We start from the raw sequence: 21,026 nt of genomic DNA, 5'->3' as shown, positions 1-21,026 counted from the left end.
ACTGCAGAATTACCCTTCCTGGATGTTACATTTTCATAAGGAGTTGTAATATTCAGATAACTTTGTGTTCAGCCGATGAATCGGAAGATTAATTTCACAAATTCGGAGGCAAGTTTCCAATGGGCTACTATTATTGGTATTGGAGATTTGCTACTTTCCGAAATTATTTCAATAATAATAATCACAAAAAATTAAATAGTATAAATATATTCAATATTTTTATTTACTTGAAATGTCAATTTTTATTGACAATTGACAAGCTTAGCAAAGGAGAAAGAGGGAGAGAAACTAACAGACGGAAAGTCACGTGACGTCTTTTACCAATCGGCGTTCTTCCGTTAGAAAGTCGACTAGGAATGGAAATCACGCTTCCGGGAACGAAAACACATTCGCGGGCGCCGCTATGTTGCCAAATGCTGGGGCACGATTACCATTGATAAGTTAACCTGAATTTAGCGGTTCATATAGTGATTGGCAGAGATTTTGCGATATGTTTCAGTCTATTGTTCATAATATTAGCGCATGATCAGATGTTCAACGACTTTATTACTTAGAATCTATATTGGTGTTCTGTGCTTAGAATCGTCTCTTAAGGGTTAACAAAAAAAAATGTAATAGCTTCGTTAACGCCTACAAATGCAAATTATATTATAGCATGGGAGCTTCTTGAAAAACGATATAAGAATAAAAAAATAATTATAAACTCGCACTTAAAAGATATAATGAAGTTACCCGCTTTAAGTAAAGAACATCCTATCTTGTTGCGACAGCTCTCAAACTCATTTTTTAAAAATTATCGGTGTTTGGAAGCTCTTGGGCAAACGTTCATCATTGGTACACAATTTTATTAAATATTCTCTCTACAAAACTAGACAGTAACACTAAACTTGAGTGGGAAACTTATTGTAGGTCAACAAAATTCCCAAAAATCGAAGATTAAACGAATTTTTGTCTTACAGGTGTCAAATGTTAGAAGCGCTTGATACAAAAACGGGTTCATATACTAAAAGATTACAAGAGTCAAAAACATTTCTCACTGCTCAGATAACGTCCCAAATGTCCTTATTGCAAGGCCGAACATTTTATATACTTTTGCGATAATTTTAAGCAACTATCAGTCTCAGACCGTTGGGACAACGTGAAAAAATTGAATTTATGCTCGAACTGTCTAGGATATGGACACAAAACTTCTGAATGTCGTTCGTCAACTTGTAGAAAAGATCATCAAAGGCACGCGACATTACTTCATCATTCTCAAGAAATGTCAAATTTAAATCCCAATCGCATTTACTCTAATAACAATCAAGGTGATACTCCAAATCAAACCTATCTCACGGAAATCCAAAAAGATTCAAACATAAAGGTTAATGAAATTGAAGGTGATGAAAACTAATCTAAAGAAAACATGATAGTATCAATTACATGTGAAAATGTTGCTAACTCGTTTGTCCTTTTATCCACAGCTCTCGTTAACGTCTATGACGTAGATACAAACGTCATAACCTGTAGGGTATTGCTCGACTCTGCTTCGCAATCAAATTTTAATCTTCGAACTTCTTTGCATAGGGCAAATTAAGTTAGGCAAAAATCTGCCTATTTTGCAAAAAACGTTGCTTGGCTGGATAATAAGTGGTCATGTCCCGTTTGCTCAGGGCAATCTAGTAAACAAAGATGCCATGTTGTCAAATGTTTTCTTAGCCAGGATTCTTTAGATAAAAATCTAAAAAGGTTTTGGTTGGTTGAGGAGGTCAGCGTAAATCCAGGAGCCTTACTGACTGCTGAGGAAATGGAATGTGAAAAGCATTTTCAACAAACCACGACTCGGGATAAAATGGGTAGATTTATTGTAAATTTCCTTTGAAAGATGATGTCATCAAGTTAGGTGAATCCAAAAAAACCGGATTTAATCGATTGTATTCTCTTGAAAGACGGTTAACAAAAAACCCAGAAATTAAAAAAGCGTTTACAGATTTTATGAAAGAATACCGAGGTTTGGGTCACATGTTGGTAATTCCATGTGATATCATATCGAAATCTCGAATATATTACATTCCACACCACAGTGTTGAAAAACCTGATAGTTATACCTGATAGTACCACTACTAAAGTAACGGTATTATTTGACGCCGCTTGTAAATCTTCTATTAATATCTCGTTAAACAATGTCCTTAAGGTAGGTCCTACTATACAGAGTGACCTATTTTCAATATTGCTTAGCTTTAGACAACATAACTATGTTTTAATCGGCGATCTGACCAAAATTTATCGTCAAATATTAATTCATGAAGTCGAAAGAAACTTACAGGTGAATAGTTTGGTGTTAAAACGGCGTCCGTGTCTTTTCTCGCAACTCGATGTCTTTTCGAAATTTTCTCAATTGTTTCCGAGGAATTTCCACTAGAAAGTGAAGTATTAGCATCAGATTTTTTTATTGATGATCTTCTAACAGGCTGTACAAGTGTTGATTCTGTAATAAATTTGAGGCGCAATATTTGTAAGATTTTCTCAAATTTCGGGTTTGAACTAAGAAAGTTCCAATCTAATAATCAAACAGTCCTTGAAGATATTCAGCAGGAGTATCTCAATAATAAAAAATATTTAATCACGGATGATTCAAGGGTTAGGCCAGGGCCTAACGACCTAAAGACCGAGGGTTGGATCCTGATCCAACCCTTATCTCGGTCTTCTCCCAGGCACTTAATAATTGGGCCGGGGAAAAAACAAGGAAAAATTGGAGAAGGACAGAAGGATGTAGACAAGCCAAGGAAATGATACCAGACCATGACGGCTCTAAAGCAAGGCGACTGCTAACAAAGACCCGACAAAGTATCAAAGACTTGGTGGGAATCCTGACTGGGCATAACAGTCTAAACAGACATCTACACCTTCTTGGTATAAGAGAAAGGCTACTGTGTCCGAATTGCGGTACATGGGAGGAAACTTCATAACACATACTAGGTATCTGTGATAGGTGGAGTCGTCTGAGAAGGAAAACTTTCGGAGTAACGACACTCCAACGGGAACATCCTAAAGATCTTCCCAGTCAATCCCAATCAAGTCCCAGATGTGTCAACGTGCAGCCAACGTGCAACGTGTTCAACATGCAAGCCTTTATTAAAAGAACGGGCCAACTCAGTTAAGACCGCGCACTGGAGCGCGAAGTGGAGGCGTAGGGGTGGGTGATTCTGGGATTGGCGAAAAGTGACTGTTTAGGCCTACTTGCCGAGCTCTAGCTCCCCCACCCTTACTACTACTACTACTACTCATCTGCACACTTTTTTGCCAATATAGAAAGGAACACAAGAAATTCTTCATTTATTAATAAAAAAAAAACAACTGAAATTCTAAATTCTGTGCGATTCCTTTTAAGGATTAAACATTGTAAAATACATAATTAGTTTATGTATGCCCAGCTTTTTGGGTATTTGTCTAGTTACACGAAAAACACTTGTACCTTTGAAACAATCCAACGCAAATTCCCTTTTATATAGTAATCTCTGATGCCAGTCACACATAAAATATAGCTTGATTTGCTTGAAATATCGAGTGAAGTAAAAATAATAATGTGTATAATTTCTTTTTATAATAATTAAAACATTTACTCAGTCATAATGTTATTGGTAAAAGAAATTTAATTAGGGTGGCCTTGAGTAAAAAAAGGTGCCCCGGGAATTAAGGGGTTACAACATTTACTATCAATCGGTATAATTCTGGTTTAAAGCTGTGAAATCAGTTTCGCTGTTCAGTGCAGGAAGACTGCTTTTCTGCATCATCTTCAACCAATTTAGATTTTCTGCACCAAGAATAAAATAGGTTATTAGGTTTGTTGTGGGTGGGGCACCTTAATTCTGTCCCTCCACTGCGATCCTAGGTCTATTGTGTCTCACTCCTAGGTGTTTACGGTTCCCCAATCAAGTCCGTCCTCTTTAAGAGTTTGATAATTTGACTGGGAGATCTTCAAAAAGAGATCAAAGAGATTAAGAAATATTTTCTTATTCCCAAGAATAGAATAACGAAGCATCATATGATTTCCTTAATTTCTATCGGTCGATTATAGCTCAGACTTATAAGTCTTCATTAGCAACATACTTTAGAATGAAAGGAATTTTTTAAAATTGCTAAAACTTTAGTTGTTACGACTCTTATGCGAAAATTAAATTATTATTTATTAATTAGATTGAAGAATTAAGAATTCTTGAGGGGTGGGGGGGATCATGTGATCAGGTTGAATTATTCGCAAACATTGGTTATGGCATCAGTATATTAGTATATAGAGTAGATTTCTTATAAATCCGCATGTTATTAGGTTTTGCCTTTGCTCAGAGGAATCTAGGTAATAATTTTTAACACAAACAATTTTGTGTTGGATCCGAATTGAATCTTTAAACATCTACGTTATCTTATTTACGGAACGAAGACGAAATATATTTACTAAATCAAACGAACTTACCTGTAATGAAGTTCGATTGTAATTATATGAATAATTGCATCAACTGCAGTTAAGTTTTTGAATAATGAATTTCCAAATCTTGTGGAATAGTCTTTTAGTGTATGCTAAAAGCTTGTCAAAAAAACAAACTCACAGTATCTTTAAAAGATTTCTTATTATTGGATTTCAATAAAAATTAAAAACTCAAAACTTAATAATAATATACGAATATAATTTAATTTTTAAATTGGCCACATACCATTTTTTTATATATCTTCTATCTACCCTTAAGAGGGCCCTTGCTTGTGTTCTGAATGAGTACTCCACTGTTACAGTTTATTTTCTGCAGATACATAAGGGATAAGAAAATAAAATGAATCCAGAATGTTAGCGAAAGCATAGCTGGATTATAGAACTTTAAGAGGCAATTTCTAAGTTATTCTAGTGCTAAAGTTAATAAAATAAACAGTTATTATTTCAGTATTAATTCTATTTTTGATATCAATAATTTTTAACCCTTATGATGAAACTCAAATTCTTAATCATAAGATTAATTTTTTTAAATTGTTTTGATTTTACTAATGTCAGAAGTCATATCCTAGCCGATAAGATCTCAGCTCATTCTCCTATATCCCTACTAAAACCATTTCTGGCGCGAAAATCTTTGACCTCTAGAAGTCTTGAAGAACAAGCCTTTGAAGAATGTTGTTTCTTGGTATTTTTGCCGGTTTTACTCCAATGAAAAGTTGAAAACTCACCTTTTGGTTATTTTAGTTTGTGGATACTAAATGCCATACTGCAATAGTGCAGGATTATAAGTGTTGTAGTTAAATCCCAACTTTTTCAAGGTTCTTTGTTTAAGTGTCCAGTTTTGGGTTCCCGAGAAAAGACCAATTCCATTGGCTTTTTTTTTCTCCCCGGTATGGTCTTTATCCACTATTATAAGAGGTAGAAATCTCCACTCATCTACTCCAATAACGTCCACAACATCTACATTGACATTCACTGTTAAACCGATCCACCCAGGTCCTCCATCTCAACCATGCAGCCCTTTTGGAGTCAGGTTTGATCAATGTTTGTGATGTATAGTGAACCATACAGTCAGTAAACCACTTAACTAGTAAACCTAAGTCCTATCAACATTTATTAGCTTTACTGTTGTATATTATACTAAATACTAACCTCAAAATTACATTGTTATAGTCAAAATCGCTCGTATCGTGCGGGTGTATCGGATTATCAACGACAAACTTTTGTAGTTACGTTTTATTTCAATTTGCGCAACAACGTTTTTTAACTACAACGCGTCAGATAAACGAAACAGATATATGCAGCGTTAATGTATCAAAAGAAGATAAAAAGATAAATGTCAGTGGTTAAATTAAAAACACAACCCAACCCAACCCAACCCTTTTTTTTTTTTTTTTTTTTTTTTTTTATGGGGTGTAAAATACGTTTACGTAGACTTGTCTTGTTATCAAGTACTGTGGGACTCAGAGTCTTTGATGGTTTAAGATCTCCACTACCCACTAAACATCACCCCGTTCGGCACCTCCTCGCTCCGGCACTGTTTCCTAGGAAATATTCCTCAGAGTAACCCAACCCAATCCAACCCAACCCAACCCAACCCAACCCAACCCAACCCAACCCAACCCAACCCAACCCAACCCATCTCATCTCATCTCATCTCATCTCATCTCATCTCATCTCATCTCATCTCATCTCATCTCATCTCATCTCATCTCATCTCAACACACAGGCACACCGGGGGCTAACGCCCCCCGTGTGCTAACGCACCCCAAAATCAACCCAATGCAATTCAACCGAGCTCAAAACACTAAAAACATTCATATAGAAGAAATAAAAAATTCTTAAATCAAAGAACATGTATGGCAACGCTGTCACCTCGCGGCGTTATGTTAAACGTCAATAAAAAAGAATAATGAAGGAAGGTGGAAGGGAATTTTGTTTTTGTTATTTATATGAAAAATAATTAATACTCTTTAGACTTAATTTTAAACAGAATATGCCTATATTTCATATTACATATTTTTAATTAGGATCAAAATCTAAAAAGTACCAAAACAATAAATAATACATTATGGGTGTCTTTGGTATGTTTTTTTACACGAAAATAAAGGGACTTAATTACAAGAAAAGGTAAAATCATTTTTTTTATGTTATATAAACAATTTCGTCTTTTTGGTCATATTTTATGTATAATTTCATTTAAATTAAATACTTTTTCCAAAACTACAAAATTCTTAGTGGCAAAAAAATAAAAAAAGTAATACTGGCACAGTTGAAATCTGAACCCAGGCCGACCGGCTCATAGTTCACTCTCATTACCACTAAACCACAGCATAAAGAAACCAGCAGTCTCACTCCGCTCGAAAATGTAAGCGAACTAATAGCATCCTTAGCCATGCCGCAGCCATGTTCTCCGGATGCCGAGCTCACTGTTTATCGAACTGTGTTCATAGGTGTATCGCCTAGTTCAGCGCCGTACTTAGTGACTGTTTTAATAGCATTTTTACAAAGCGTAGCGTTTCTTATAAAAACTTTCGTATTAAAAGAGGGGTATGTCAAAAATTATTAATGAAGCAAAATAATTGACTTTGCCAAAGTTTTTAATAGCTGCAAATTTGGCTGTATGGCTTAAATAACATAATTAAGCATCAATTAAAGTTGCAGCAATGTAATATTTTTTTTTTTTGGATTTTTAAGGACATTATTTATATTTCTGCCATTTTAACAGTGTTGCCATATTTAAAAGAGTTGCAAAATTGTATACTTTTACTTTAGTTGGTACTTAATAATATAACAAAAATTCGCAGATGTTAGAATTGTTTTGAATTGTTGCCAACTATTTGTCTTTATTTATTGGCCTAAGAGTTTCTATTTGTTTTGAAATATTACTTTATTTGTATAATTAGTTATTCTTAAACTACTATGTAGTCAGATGTTAATCTAAAAGCGTTACTATACAGGGTGTTAATTAAGTATGTACCATAAATTATTTAACAGGCGATTGTTTGAGTAATTTTAAGACAAAAAGTTCATATGAACATAGGTCCGCAAGTTCTCTGGCGGTGTTATTTATAACATTAAGGAGCTAATTTACCCCTAACATGATTAAATTTATTAGGTTCAGTGTAATCTCGAACGGTACCTGAAGAAATATTTGTGGCAAAAAAATTGGAGCACCTGAATTTTGTGCCATTTTTAATATGTTATTTGATTTACTCAAATACAAATACAACTTTTTCGTATCTCGCTTATTTTTCGAGAAAAAAAAAGTCCACTTAATTGCATATCCCTGGATCACACAAGGAATTTGGGGAAAAGTTTCATTTGGAATTCATTATTAACTAAGCAAGATACGAAAAAAATTCAAGAGACAGAAAAGTTTTATTTGTATAATCCACAGAACATAATAAAAATTGCACAAAAGTCAGTGGCGTATATTTTAGTTGTTTAACAATTTAATTTTAACACCCTGTATATTGAGAACGAAGAATTTCTGGACATATGTTTATATGAACTTTTTGTTTTAAAATTACTCAAAGAATGGTCTCTTAAAGTTATGGTACATACCTAATTAACTTCCTGCACGTATTCTTCTATATCGTCGTTGTTAGATGTAGAAATGCGATGTTTATTTTTGTTTAAATATTTTGTTAATGTATGAACTTTATTTATATTAAAAAATCAATATTTGTACTATGTAGGTATTTTTATTTTACAAGATAATAACATCTAAAAAAATGTTTAAGTCCGGCTATAGCCAAGGCAAAAGCCGCGTGGACCGTAGCGAGTGTCAGCGGCATCCCTACTATAAGCAAAAATGCCTCGCCTGCGTTAGTACACATGCACCGAACTCGCTTATTCAAGCCAATGTATTTTTATTAAAGTGCGACTGCTGGTTTCTTTATGCTGTGACTAAACCATGAAGCGCTTGCGGCGAATGTTCGAAAACGAGTTTATATCGTACGTAGGTACACATTGTCATATTTTTTTTTGTTTTTATTATTTTATTAAAGAAAATGTTATTCATCCTCCAATTTTTTGTGCTTAAAATAGTCCAAAGAAGATTAGCTTACTATTTCATATTCAAAAATGTTAAAATTCGGAGATACCTAAAGTCGACTAGTAGAACCCTGAAGATTTAAGTGAATGTGTAAAAATGGAAGTAAGGGATAGGATTTATGAACTATATAGGCTAAAAACAAATATAACGCTGCCATTTCTGAGGGATGTTTTAAAGCAACGCAGCACTTTGGAAATTGGACTTTCTTTTTTTTTTTTTTTATTGGAAGTGGTATTCTTAAGGTTTGTTCTCACAGCAGTAAGAAACAAGTTTTCGACAAATAAACATGATCGGTTCAAATCAAAAGTTTGATGTTCTTACACAAATTTCTGATTGTCATCTGATAGTCAGACTTGTTTTCGGATTTAATTCAAGCAAAATGTCAGAGAATTCGTGTAGGCAGTCAACGCCGATCTTCGGATCGGAATATGAACATAACCTCTAAATTGTTGTTTGTATTTTGTTGTTTTGTCCCTGATATTCGTTTTGAAAAATTGTATTTTAAATTGTTGGATTAGTCTAATAATACACTTTAAGGAAATGAGTGATTTTGAATCGTCGGAAAAATCTGATCAGAATTTTGTTGATTCCGACACAGACTTTTAAAGAAGATAAGAGGATAAGGCCCAAAAATAAAAACTATTTTGATGAAACTGTGTCTCAATTTAATAGAATAGAATTTCTCGACCATTTTAGAAGCCCTGAAGTAGCAAATAATCATACAATCTTACACTCGATTAATATTATACAGCTATTTTAAGGTTGTAGTGTAAATTTTGTTTTGTTTATGTTTCATTTATTTTCCCATTTTCCACTGGCATAAAAAAGTGAGGTTATTTTTCTTCTGCACTCAACCCGTATTTGATGTTCGCACATATGGTTTCAAATCAATCAGAAGTTGTACTATTTTACGCATGCGCATCAAGTATGGTTTGGAAACAGTTTCAAACTTGTAAGAAATTTGTAGTGAGAACAAACCTTTAGATGAAACTTGGATATTTTCAAACGGGAGTGGAATAAAATCTTGGCAAGATGAATCTGTGAAAAGCGTGAAAAGAAAAAAAGGATGTGGTCAGGGAAAACGATTTATTATTTTATATGCCGGGTCGAAAAGTATGGATTATCATGACAATATGAATTGCGAAATGTTTGAAAAATGGTTAAAGGAACAGTTAATACCGAACTTGCAAGAACCTTCCTTAATAGTATTAGACAATGCGTCGTATCATTCAAGAATTTTGAATAAACAACCAAATGGAAGTTGGAGAAAAAGCGAAATTTATGAATGGTTAGTAAAAGAAAATCAGAATCCCTTGCCATATATGCTAAAATCCGAACTTCTTTCAATTGCAAAATCGCTGAAAAGACCAAAAATATATGCTGTTGACGAAATAGTACGTGAATATGGCCATGAAGTTTTAAGATTGCCACCATACCATTGTCAGTTTAATGCCATTGAGCTTATATGGGCAGGGTCAAAATCTTATTATGAGGAACATGTGGGTGCTGGGCTTAGATCTGACCAGGTTGAAGCTGTTTGGAATGAGGCATTGAATCACATCACAAAGGAGTATTGGCGGAAATCAGTGGATCACACAGAAAACATTATTAGAACCTGATGGAAGAGAGAAAAAGTACTCGATATCCAAGTTGAACCATTGATCATTGCTCCATTTGAAGAAGATTCGGAAAATGACGAAGAGTTTTCCGACTCTGTTAGTTTCTCTAGTTTTTAGTCAAATTTGTTACTTCATTTTTACACATTCACTTAAATCTTCAGTCTTCGGCTTCTTCCTTTTACACTTTGTTTCCTGCTTGGAAATAAGATTGTTCTTGTTTTCATATACAACCTTTTTCACCATTCTTAAACTAATTCCAAGCGCTTTAGCTACTTCTTCTTGTACATTCTAAGCAATCCCTTATTTTCTTTTTCGTTATTAAAATAATTAGTTTTCTTTTTGCATTTCGTTTATGGTTTAGGTATAATTAAAAAGTACAATTTATTTTTTTTAAACAAAGCTAAGTAAATAAATTGGTGAATGCGCTGGGATATAGATATACCCGGCGCATTCTCCATTTTTTTAATAGTTAGTTTCAATCTTTTTTTGCCTTGTAATGTGTAAATAAATAAATATTCATAAGAAAACTGCATTTTTAAGAACTGTCGTAGCTCCCCTCGTATTTATCTTTTTAAAAAAGCTAAGTAAATAAATTGGTGAATGCCCTGGGAGATAGAAATGCCCGCCGCATTCACCAGTTTTTTTTAAATGTTTAAAAAAAATTGTCTTAAGAAAACGACATTTTAAAGAACTGTCGTAGCTCGTCTCGTATTTATCTTTTTAAACAAAGTTAAATAAATGAATTGGTGAATGCGCTGGGAGATAGAAATGCCCGCCGCATTCACCAGTTTTTTGTTTTTAGTTATTTTTTATCTTTTTTTGACTTTTAACTGATATAAAAGAAAAGCTAACACAGCTTTTTTAATTTCCTGTGCATCAACGTATAGATTGGGTCGAACGACAAATAATAAATCATAAAATTAAAATGTCATTTTAAAAGTAAGATTGTAACATGAACTTGCCTTTAAACAAAGAAAGTAGTTTTCTGGTCTTTGACTGCACTGCATCACACACAATACAAATTAATTGTTTGTCATTATACCAAAATGTATAGTTTCCCAATAATTATTACAAAAAAACACAATCACACATAAAAAAAGAAGAAGACAAGATCAAATAATCGTTAAAAATTAGACGCTGTGCCCTGAAATCGACAAGTTAGTATTTTATGCACATACACAGGGTCATGCTAAATCGTATACTAATTTCTCAAAAATTTAGGTAACAACCATTTTTAAATGAAATATGTACAATTTTAATGAAAGGCTAGGGAGGCATTTTTGGTCTCATAAAAAAATATAAAATGCTTAGATTTAGATATTATTGCGTAAAGAAAAATTGTTATTGAGAATTCCGTCTATTTCGGACAATTTTTCAAAAAAGAAAAGTAAATATTATGTCTGGCAATTTAGCAGAATATCGGGGATTCTAGGCATATACCGATGAGGCGTATACCCAACGGGGTTTATACTTATGGGCTTTTTCACGTCATGAAAGGAAATAACCAACGTATGTTTTACATGTCGAATCTCGGATACGTAGTATTCCGCAGACATTTTTACGGCGTTAAAGGCATCACGTCAGTTAATAATTATGATCTAAGGTGTATACGCGGCTTTAATATGTCACATGACGGCGTTCAATGTATTGTCAAACTCTCAAGAAAATAACATTTTGGCAGCCACTGATTTTTCAATTTGATTCATATTACGTGGTGACCTTTGAACCCGCACGATAAGAGCGAATGCGACTATATCACTCTCATTTTAGATTTCACTACTACACTGTTGTTTTGAATAGTTTCATAATAACTAGGTGCATATTAGTAATTTTATTGAAATAGACCGTATAGATCTCCTTGTAAACTGGATAAATAGGCCTATTCCGAAAGTACTCACGCGAACTTTTAGAATATACCTATTATTCCTATTATTATTTATGGAATAATAGGTATATGACTTTTAGCCCCAAACAACATAATATGAGATTTTACCCTTGATATAGACACTATATTCAGGAAGGGCAACATAACTTGTTTTAAAATAATACGTTTGATTATTAACTTTTCTTTTAATATAGATTCACTTGAATGTATTTCAGAACTAAAGATTTTCTTTTATGTTTATTTTGATTTTTGAAAGATTGGCTTGTCTAACTTTCTAAGTTAGACAAGCGACTTTTGGTGTGAGACCATGAGTTTTAAGGTGCTCTCACATTAAAGCTGTAATTTAATAGCATATAATTTAATAGGCAAAGTAAAGGGTTAATATTTATTTTATTGTTAATTTACTAATTACACCATAACACTTGTACATAATATTAAGGGTCAATATAATTAATTGTATTTATAAATCTCCCTGTCTGTTTTTCCTTGTGAGATTTTCTTTCAGGTTCATAGGTATAGTGCTTTTAGTATAATTTCCTGTTTTTTTGGTCATCGGGATTTTCTTATCCATCTGGGATAAAACAGGTGGCGCTTATATTTTATTGAACTCTTGTGGAATCCACGCCACTCTACCAAAGTGGTTAGTGCTAGTCGGCTTTCCTTTGAGAAGATCCCCTGAGCTATCTCTATAGTCTATAGTAAGTCTCCCTCCTTCCCTTGTATTGGTTCCCTTGTATCCATTTTCTAACCCTCACTTCCTATACCTTTACTCTCCTTTTTCCTTCCTGTTATTACCCATCCGTCCATTCAAATTTCGTTTAATCCAGGTAAATAAGATAAAGTATTAAAGTATTATTAATTATTAAATTCTTATTAATTATACTTCTTATTATTATTTTTTTATTCTTATTTAACAAATTGGTGCCTGACAACGGGTATTGTTTTATTTTTTCTTGCCACATTTTTTTTAGTATCTTGTCTTGTCTTGTTTTGTTGATGGCTTTGCTGAAAGGCAATAGCCAGCCCGATTTGGGGAATACTCCTTCTGTGTCTGGCTCTGGACCATGCAGGAATCTCCGAAATATCTTCTTATATTACAACTTTGCTCGTTCTGTTTAGCTTGTGACTATAGCTGTGTCTTGTATCGGCCGTCGGCTTTATGGTTTGTGGCTATAATACGGGAGAAAAACGTTAGTGTTACAACAAAAGGAATGAGGGACCACACCAAGCACTAAAACAAGCGGGATTGTAGGATACAAGAGGGGCATTGGATAGTTGAGCTTCAAAGTTTAATCTTATTGATGTTTATAAATCGCATGATTATTTCTATTGATTCGTCATCGGGGGCAGACAGAATTTGAGTTATGGATAATGGTGATATTTTCTTTTTCAATACAAAGATTTTATACAAGTCTAGATCGGGTATATTATTAATAGGGCATTCAAAAAATATGTGGTTTAGGTCATCAAACATACCGCAGTCGCAATAAGGGCTATCTTTCATTTTAAACTTATATAGATGGGCGTTAGTCAGGCAATGACCTGTGCGCATTCTAATTATTATTGTAACGTGTTTTCTATCCCTACAGGTCAAATAGGCGTACCATTTTTTACTGTTAAAAGTAGGTTGAACCCCGGCATAGCCGTGATGTTTCGTTGTAACCAAAGCTTTCCGTTTATTTTTGAAGACGTTTGAAATTTCTTGCTTAAGAGGATTAAAAATATCTTTTATGTCATATAACATTTTTCTAGGAATATTTGAGTCTGTCCCAATCTTGGCCAGAGTATCTGCCTCCGTATTGCCGGTTATACCAGAGTGTCCTGGAATCTAGGATAATTTAATGTTATAATCATTTTTGTTAGTTGTGACAATCAGCCTTTTTGTAGTCAAAACCCAATGTTCGGAGTTAGCTGCAAACGAAGGGTTGCAGAGTTTAGTTATGGCTTCCTTTGAATCTGAAAAGACTGTCGCATTTTTATTTTTTTGGTTAAATTGTTGGGGAGTCGTTGTGAGAATTTATAATTCAAAGAAGGGATGGATATGCCAAACCCCACCCTTTCACATTTTTTTTGATGCATCAGAAAAAATAAATGTATATTTTTGTAATATAATAATAATGGCTTTTAATTTGTTGGATTCTGCCGCAAATATGTTTTTAGATATACCATCCCCTTTTTTACAGTTAAGATTTATGGGTTTTAAAGGTTCGCAAAGAATAGGAAAGTCAATCTCATAACAGGGAAAAGTTGGACCTCTATAAATTGATTTTAGATGTGGCCTATAAGATTGTAATGCTTCCACTAAATATGGCATTTTGTTCCCATTCTAGAATTCTGGTCTATGGATTACTTTCATTCGGATATTATTTATTATTTGTGTAGTCGGGTGATTTGTTATAGATAGGATTTTAGAAATGAATTTAAGGGCAGTTATCTTTCTTCTGTGTTCTAGATCCATGACAGATGCTTCTGCCAAAAGTGCAACCTTAGGGGTAGAACGCATACATCCCAGACATATACGTAAGCCTTCATAAAAAAACACATCTAATCTATTGCAGTGCAGTGTTTGAACAAGGCTTGAAAAAAATTGATCCAAAATCCAGATGGGATTGTACTAGGTACGAGATTGTAAGGGTTTTTGGGTCAGCACCCCACCATACCCCACAAAGTGCTCTTAGGACATTTAATGATTTTTTGGCCTTATTAGTAATATTAATAATATGAGGTGTCCATTTTAGGTTTTCATGTAGAATTACACCCAGATATTTTACCTGTTGTTTATAAGAAATAATTGAATTGTTGAATTGTATAGATGGTGGGGCATTGCTTCTCCTCCCTCTAGTAAACCAAATTGCCTCGCTTTTGTTATAAGAAACAGATAGGTTATGTTCACTGAGAAATAAGTGTATGCGCTCTAGGGCATTATTTATTTTATTCACCATGGAAGTGACATTTTTACCCTTAATGATTACTGCCAGATCATCACCATACCCAATTATAGATGCTTCTCCCAGATTTAAATTAAAAATGTCCCTTATATATATGTTGAATAAAATCGTACTTAGGGGGGAGCCCTGTGGTACCCCCGTAGTTGATCGAACTGGTCCTAAAAAAGACCCATCATTACCCCTATAAAATAAAGACCGTTCCGTCAAGAGATAAATTAAATTACATAAAAAACCAGGCACTTGGAGATTTTTAATTTTGTCGTAAAGTTTGTATATATCTACGTTATCGTATGCTGCCTTGATATCTAAAAAAACGGCAATAACTGATTCGGAGGATTGAAAAGCAAGGTTAATGTATGAAGTGATATATGCAATATTATTGTATATACCCTTTCCCTTGCAAAAACCTGTCTGTTTATGTGAAAATTCTAAGTTTTGTTCCAATTGCCAGTCTAGACGATTTTTAACCAGAATTTTTAAGATTTTGGCTCCGCATGAAGATAAAACAATTGGTCTATAATTTTCGGGATTTGAAGGATCCCTCTCTGGCTTTAAGAAACTAATGACATTGAAGTTTTTCCAAGATATAGGTATTTCACCCCCCCCCCCCCCCCCCATCGAAGTGTTATTGTAAATATTCAGGAGAATTTGCTTTGCTTTAAATGGTAAAAATTTGAACATTTGATATGACATGTCATCGATACCTGGTGCAGATAATATTTTTTAAGGCTAGATTTAACTCATTTAATGAAAAAAGCTTTATGTTCTCAGTATCATTGTCCCGAACAAAGTTTAAGTTGGGGTCTACGTTTACAACTGTCATATTATTAAGAATCAATTGTTTAAAGTTGTCTGAAATTGTAACATTAAATCGGTTTACTTTAGAGTTGTTGTTAATTTTTTTGAACATATTTAATGCTAGAATTTCTATTTAAAGTTTCACAAAATAGTCTAAACTTTTCCTTTTTTTATCATTTAATTTTTTTCTAGTAATGACTATGGCGTTTTTGGCTGCAATTTAATTTTCTATTGATGGGTTATTATTAAAAGTTGCTATGACCGTTTTTCTTTCCCTGATCTAGGATCTACAATCAACATCCCACCACGGATTACCCCTTTTTTTAAACGTGCCAACTGTTTTAATTGGGATTACCTGATCGGCTACTATGTTTATATGACCAATTAATTCATTATAAGACAGGTTATAATTCAAATCTGAAAGGGCTATTAACACTTTATCATGAAAACTTTCCCAATCTACTTTTTTGAAGTTTCTAATATTATAGGGCCTAATGATGTTGTGGAAATCATTATTGTCATGGTTGTTAAGTATAAAACGTATGGGAAAATGGTAACTGTTTCGACAATCCCTGATGGTGTTCCAAGTTGTTTGTAAAGCTAAATTTCCGCTTATAGTTACCATAGTTAACCATAGTTAAGTCTACAGCACTTAGCAATGACAGGGACAGTTGAAAAAGTGTTGGTGAACTATCATTCATGATTACAAGTCCATTGTTTGAAATAGAATCATTTATTATTCTGCCTCCTTTATTGGGTGTAGATTTATCCCACACGGGAGAATGAGAATTAAAATCTCCCATTATAACAATATTTTTAGGATTAAAAGATATCAGATCATTAAAGATGTCCTCATTAATGTGATTATGTGAGTTACAATAAAAGTTAACCACTTGCAATTTACCTATCTCAATTATAATATATTGTATGTGGTCTTTATGAATTATTCTTTTCTTTATATTATTTTCAGAGACTACTTGTTGGTATGATCTTTTAATAGGGTCAGTTTTTGCATGTTGGGTTCGTCTTTGTGATGGTTGGATTACATTCTCTTTTAGATTGTTCTTTTCAGGACTATTTAGGTTTTTAATATTAGGGAAGTCAGAAGGATGATATACAAATTCATTACGTATCAAATAGGTCTTTTTAACAATTTCGCTTGCATCAAAAAAGGGAATATTTTCGAATGCCATTAACTCTTTTATGTTTTTTTGCCTAGTATATTCGGGGCAGCTTTTGTCTGTAGATTTATGGGGACCTTTACAATAGAAACATCTAGTTTAGCAAGAGGGGTGCTCCTCTAAATCAGAATTTTTCCCTCACCACATATGAAGCACCTTTCTTTGCCTTTACAGTTAGTGCGAATTTGACCATACCGTAAACATATAAAGCACTGCGTTACAGGGGAGATGTATATAGAAATAGGTCTTTCCAGTATATAGATATTTAGGGATTTGGGAAGACAAACACCTTTAAATGTAATAAGAACTGAGCCAGTGGGTTCATATGTTATTTCTTTGTCTTTAATTATTTTTCGGTTTAACCTCTAGAATTTCTATGCCGGTATCAGTTTTAGAAAATTCTAATATTTCTTTTTCGCCTATTTCTATGTCAATTTGCCTGACTAACCCTTTACAAGTCACAAAGTTAAATGGAATATAGATATTATAGCCCTTATTTAACAGGGTTTTATTTTGAACAAAATTATTTGCAAACAGGAAATTAATGAATTCTACAGAGATTCTGTTTAAGCCTTTATTTTTAATTTTTTTAACGTCTGTCAGATTTAAGTTAAAAATGTCTCTAGCAATTTTAATATTATTAAATTTGCCTACATTAAAACCCACTTTTTCAGTGGATTCTAAATAGACAAGAAATGGGCCAGTATTATTTTTAGAATAAAAAACTGGTTCTTTTTCAAGATTGTTTTTTTTTAATGTTTGAAGCCTCTATAATTGAATATTTGAAATACTACAAACATCAACATTGCCATTATCTGTACCGTCACATTCTTTTGGCATTGTTGCCATGGGCTGTGGAGGGGCCGCCCCCCCCGCTTCACTCATAATACTTTAACTTTAAGCAATGTAATTGGAAATAAGCATGCACAAAATGGAAATTTTTTAGTCAAAAAGCAAGTAAAAGCAAGCTAGTATGTAGAAAGCTTTAACCACTTAGAATAAGGTCAACTTACCTTTTACACGCGCACAAACAGAAAATAAATTAGTAGGACAAGATCGAAACACAGCCTCCAAAAATTTAATGTAGCCTGTCTCGCGATCGCAAGCCAAAATGTTTTAGTATCTTTTGAAATACTTTTAATATATTGTGACAGTTAAATTTATAGGTTAACGCATTCTTACTTCTTCGAATAATACTCAGCCTTATATTTGGTGTTGCTACACCTTTTTGGTCTTTTTTTTGTTTTTTTTTTAACTGTTGGGCGAGTTTGTGAATTTATTCACAACTCATAACGTTGTTTTTTTTGAAGTTATGTTAATAAAAGAAAATAATAATATTTTTTTTGCTTTAGGGACTTAATATTTTTGTTTTCTTTGCTCATTCTTTTTAAATTTAATTTTAGCCTACTTTTCCCTAGTGATTTTTTATGATAGATACTGGTTACGAATAGTTTGGGTTTTCTTTTATAATTTGTCTTTACTACACGGCTTAGATAAAATGGATATTAATTTGCTTGGCACGGAAGAAATCAAATATGAACTAGCGATACCTGGTCTTCCATTATCGGGTACTTTTGCTCAAAAACGTACTACTTTGCGCGAGGTCGGACGGTGACGGATGCCATCACCGACTACTTCCTGTTACGTTTCTCACAGCGAGTTGTCAATTTGTGAAGCAAAATTAATCACCCTTTCTCGCAATATAACAAATTTTGATTTTAATAACAGAGCAAACGAAGTCTGTCGCATTTTTACCTTACTTACGCATACTAGATCTCGCTTAAACCGGATTTTATGCATCGAAAGATCTGAACGAGATGCGAAAATAAAGATTGAGAAGAATTGCCATGAACTTTTCGATCGCTTGGTGCTTGTAAAAGAAGGAAACTATATTCCTGTACACACTCACCATTCTGCACCCAACCATCATCGACATGAATCCACTAATCACAGTATCTTGGACACAAATAACCCCAATGATTCTCAACCATTATTAGTTCCTCATACAACTACCCACGAAGACCCAGCCATCGTTCATGATCTGATTAGTTTACATGAAAATCAGAGACAGACATCTATTCAGTCTGTTCTAACTGTAGCCCACGATATATTAGAGCCAGTAACTGATTACCGTCGAGTGATCCATCCACCATCTCACTTAGTAAGAGAAGACTATCTAGAGTCATCTGACCCTAATAGTCACAAAAATATTCCACATTTCTCTTTTAGGCCTGTTGATATTTAACCTCCTTCTTCAGACTTGTCTTTTCCCCAAGGTGTAGATACTTTGCTACCTATATCCCAGAGACGTCGTGACTCAATGATCGCAGAAGGAATTCCAGAACAAATTCCACCCTCAGCAACTTTGCATCCGACAAATGGAGTATCAGACAATTACCGTCAGTTTTTAGGACATTCCTCTCAAGTTCCTCACTCATCTTCTAACGGGCGTGTAAATAATCAGTTACATTCTCTCCATTCTAAATAACCTCAGATTCCATTCTAAATAACCACATCTTATGATCAGTATGATCCAGGTTATTTCCAACATGGTGGACCTAATGAAAGACGTTCTCGAATAAGGTTTATGGATTTGGAAGTAGATGCCTCACGACAAGTGCATACTGATGCATCTCATATCATAGATGAAACTTTAAGTCACCCTAATCCAGTTGTGGATCTTGCCAATCGACTTGACAATTGTGAGTTTTCTTCATTACGAGGACAACCAAGTCGATATTATATAAATTCTTCGCCTTACAAGTATCACGATGTGTCGTCGAGGAACTTAAAATATAATGGTCAGTCTAGTGTGACAGACTTTCTCGAACACCTTGAAGAGATTCGTGTGTCTAGAGGAGTCTCCAAAGAACATCTTTTAAAGTCTGCCCCAGAACTCTTTACAAAAGATGCTCTCCTTTGGTTTCGGACAAAACGCTTTTCCCAATGAGATGATCTACAAGCTCAATTACGAGTTGTATTCCAGCCTTTTGATTATGAGTTTGGGCTTTGGGATGAGATTCATCACCGAACTCAAGGTTCCCACGAACGTGTGGTTAGTTTTGTTGTAGCTATAGAAGCATTATTTAGAAAACTCCCAAATTTGCCATCAGAAACCACCCGGTTACAGATTATCAGAAGAAATCTGTTGCCTCACATTCAGCGAAGACTTGCTACAGAACGTATCAACACTCTTGATGAACTATTGTATCTAAGTAGATCAATTGAGGAAACTGAAGCACGAGTTCAAAGATTTGCTTCTCCTCCTACAAATTACCGGAATTTGTTGGAACCATCGTTAGCTTATCATAAACCCTCTTGGCAACCTTCACAGTTAGCTTCAATTAAACCAGCTATGTCAGAAGATCTTCTTCATTTTGAGGAAGACACGATCTTTGCCCGGTTTCTTCAAGAGAAAAGTGCTGGAATTGTCAAGAAGTTGGTCATAATTTCAGGCAGTGCCAGAAGCCTCGCCAGAAATTTTGCTTCAGATGTGGCTCTCCGGACGTTATTTCCAAAAATTGTAGCAAGTGTACAAAAAACTCCGAGATCGGAAGACGTCAGTAGGCCCTCCGTCTTCCTCAGTTAATTCTAATATATCGGCCAACCAAAGTGAACTCCTTGACTTTATCTTATCACACGCCAAAGGGAATTTGCGACCCCATCTAGAAATAAAAATTTATGAAAAATCCTTTCTTGCCTTATTAGATAGCGGCTCTACTCGAACTATTATCGGTTCTAAAGGATGGAAGATTTTAGAACCACTCTGTTGCATAAATCCTAGTAATGATTCCAGTTGTATTGTAGCAAATGGCGAAAGTGTTAAAGGATTAGGAACTGCACAAGTGCCTATCCAGCTTCGCGATCGAGTGATCCTACTAGAAGTTCTTATTGTCCCGTCTCTATCCCATAACGTCATCCTAGGTATAGAGTTTTGGAGGAATATGAAGATTATCCCTGATCTTTTTTCTTCAGAATGGAGTTTTCGCTCCGACCTGCAGGAAACTAGTCATTTGTCGGCCATTCAGTCAATCGCCACGCTCACCTCCGAGCAACGACAAATCCTAGACAAATTT

The sequence above is a fragment of the Anthonomus grandis genome, chromosome 1 (assembly GCF_022605725.1).
Source record: "Anthonomus grandis grandis chromosome 1, icAntGran1.3, whole genome shotgun sequence".
NCBI lineage: Eukaryota > Metazoa > Arthropoda > Insecta > Coleoptera > Curculionidae > Anthonomus > Anthonomus grandis.
The sequence above is the reverse complement of the archived record's forward strand: the minus strand, read 5'-3'. Positions refer to the sequence as shown.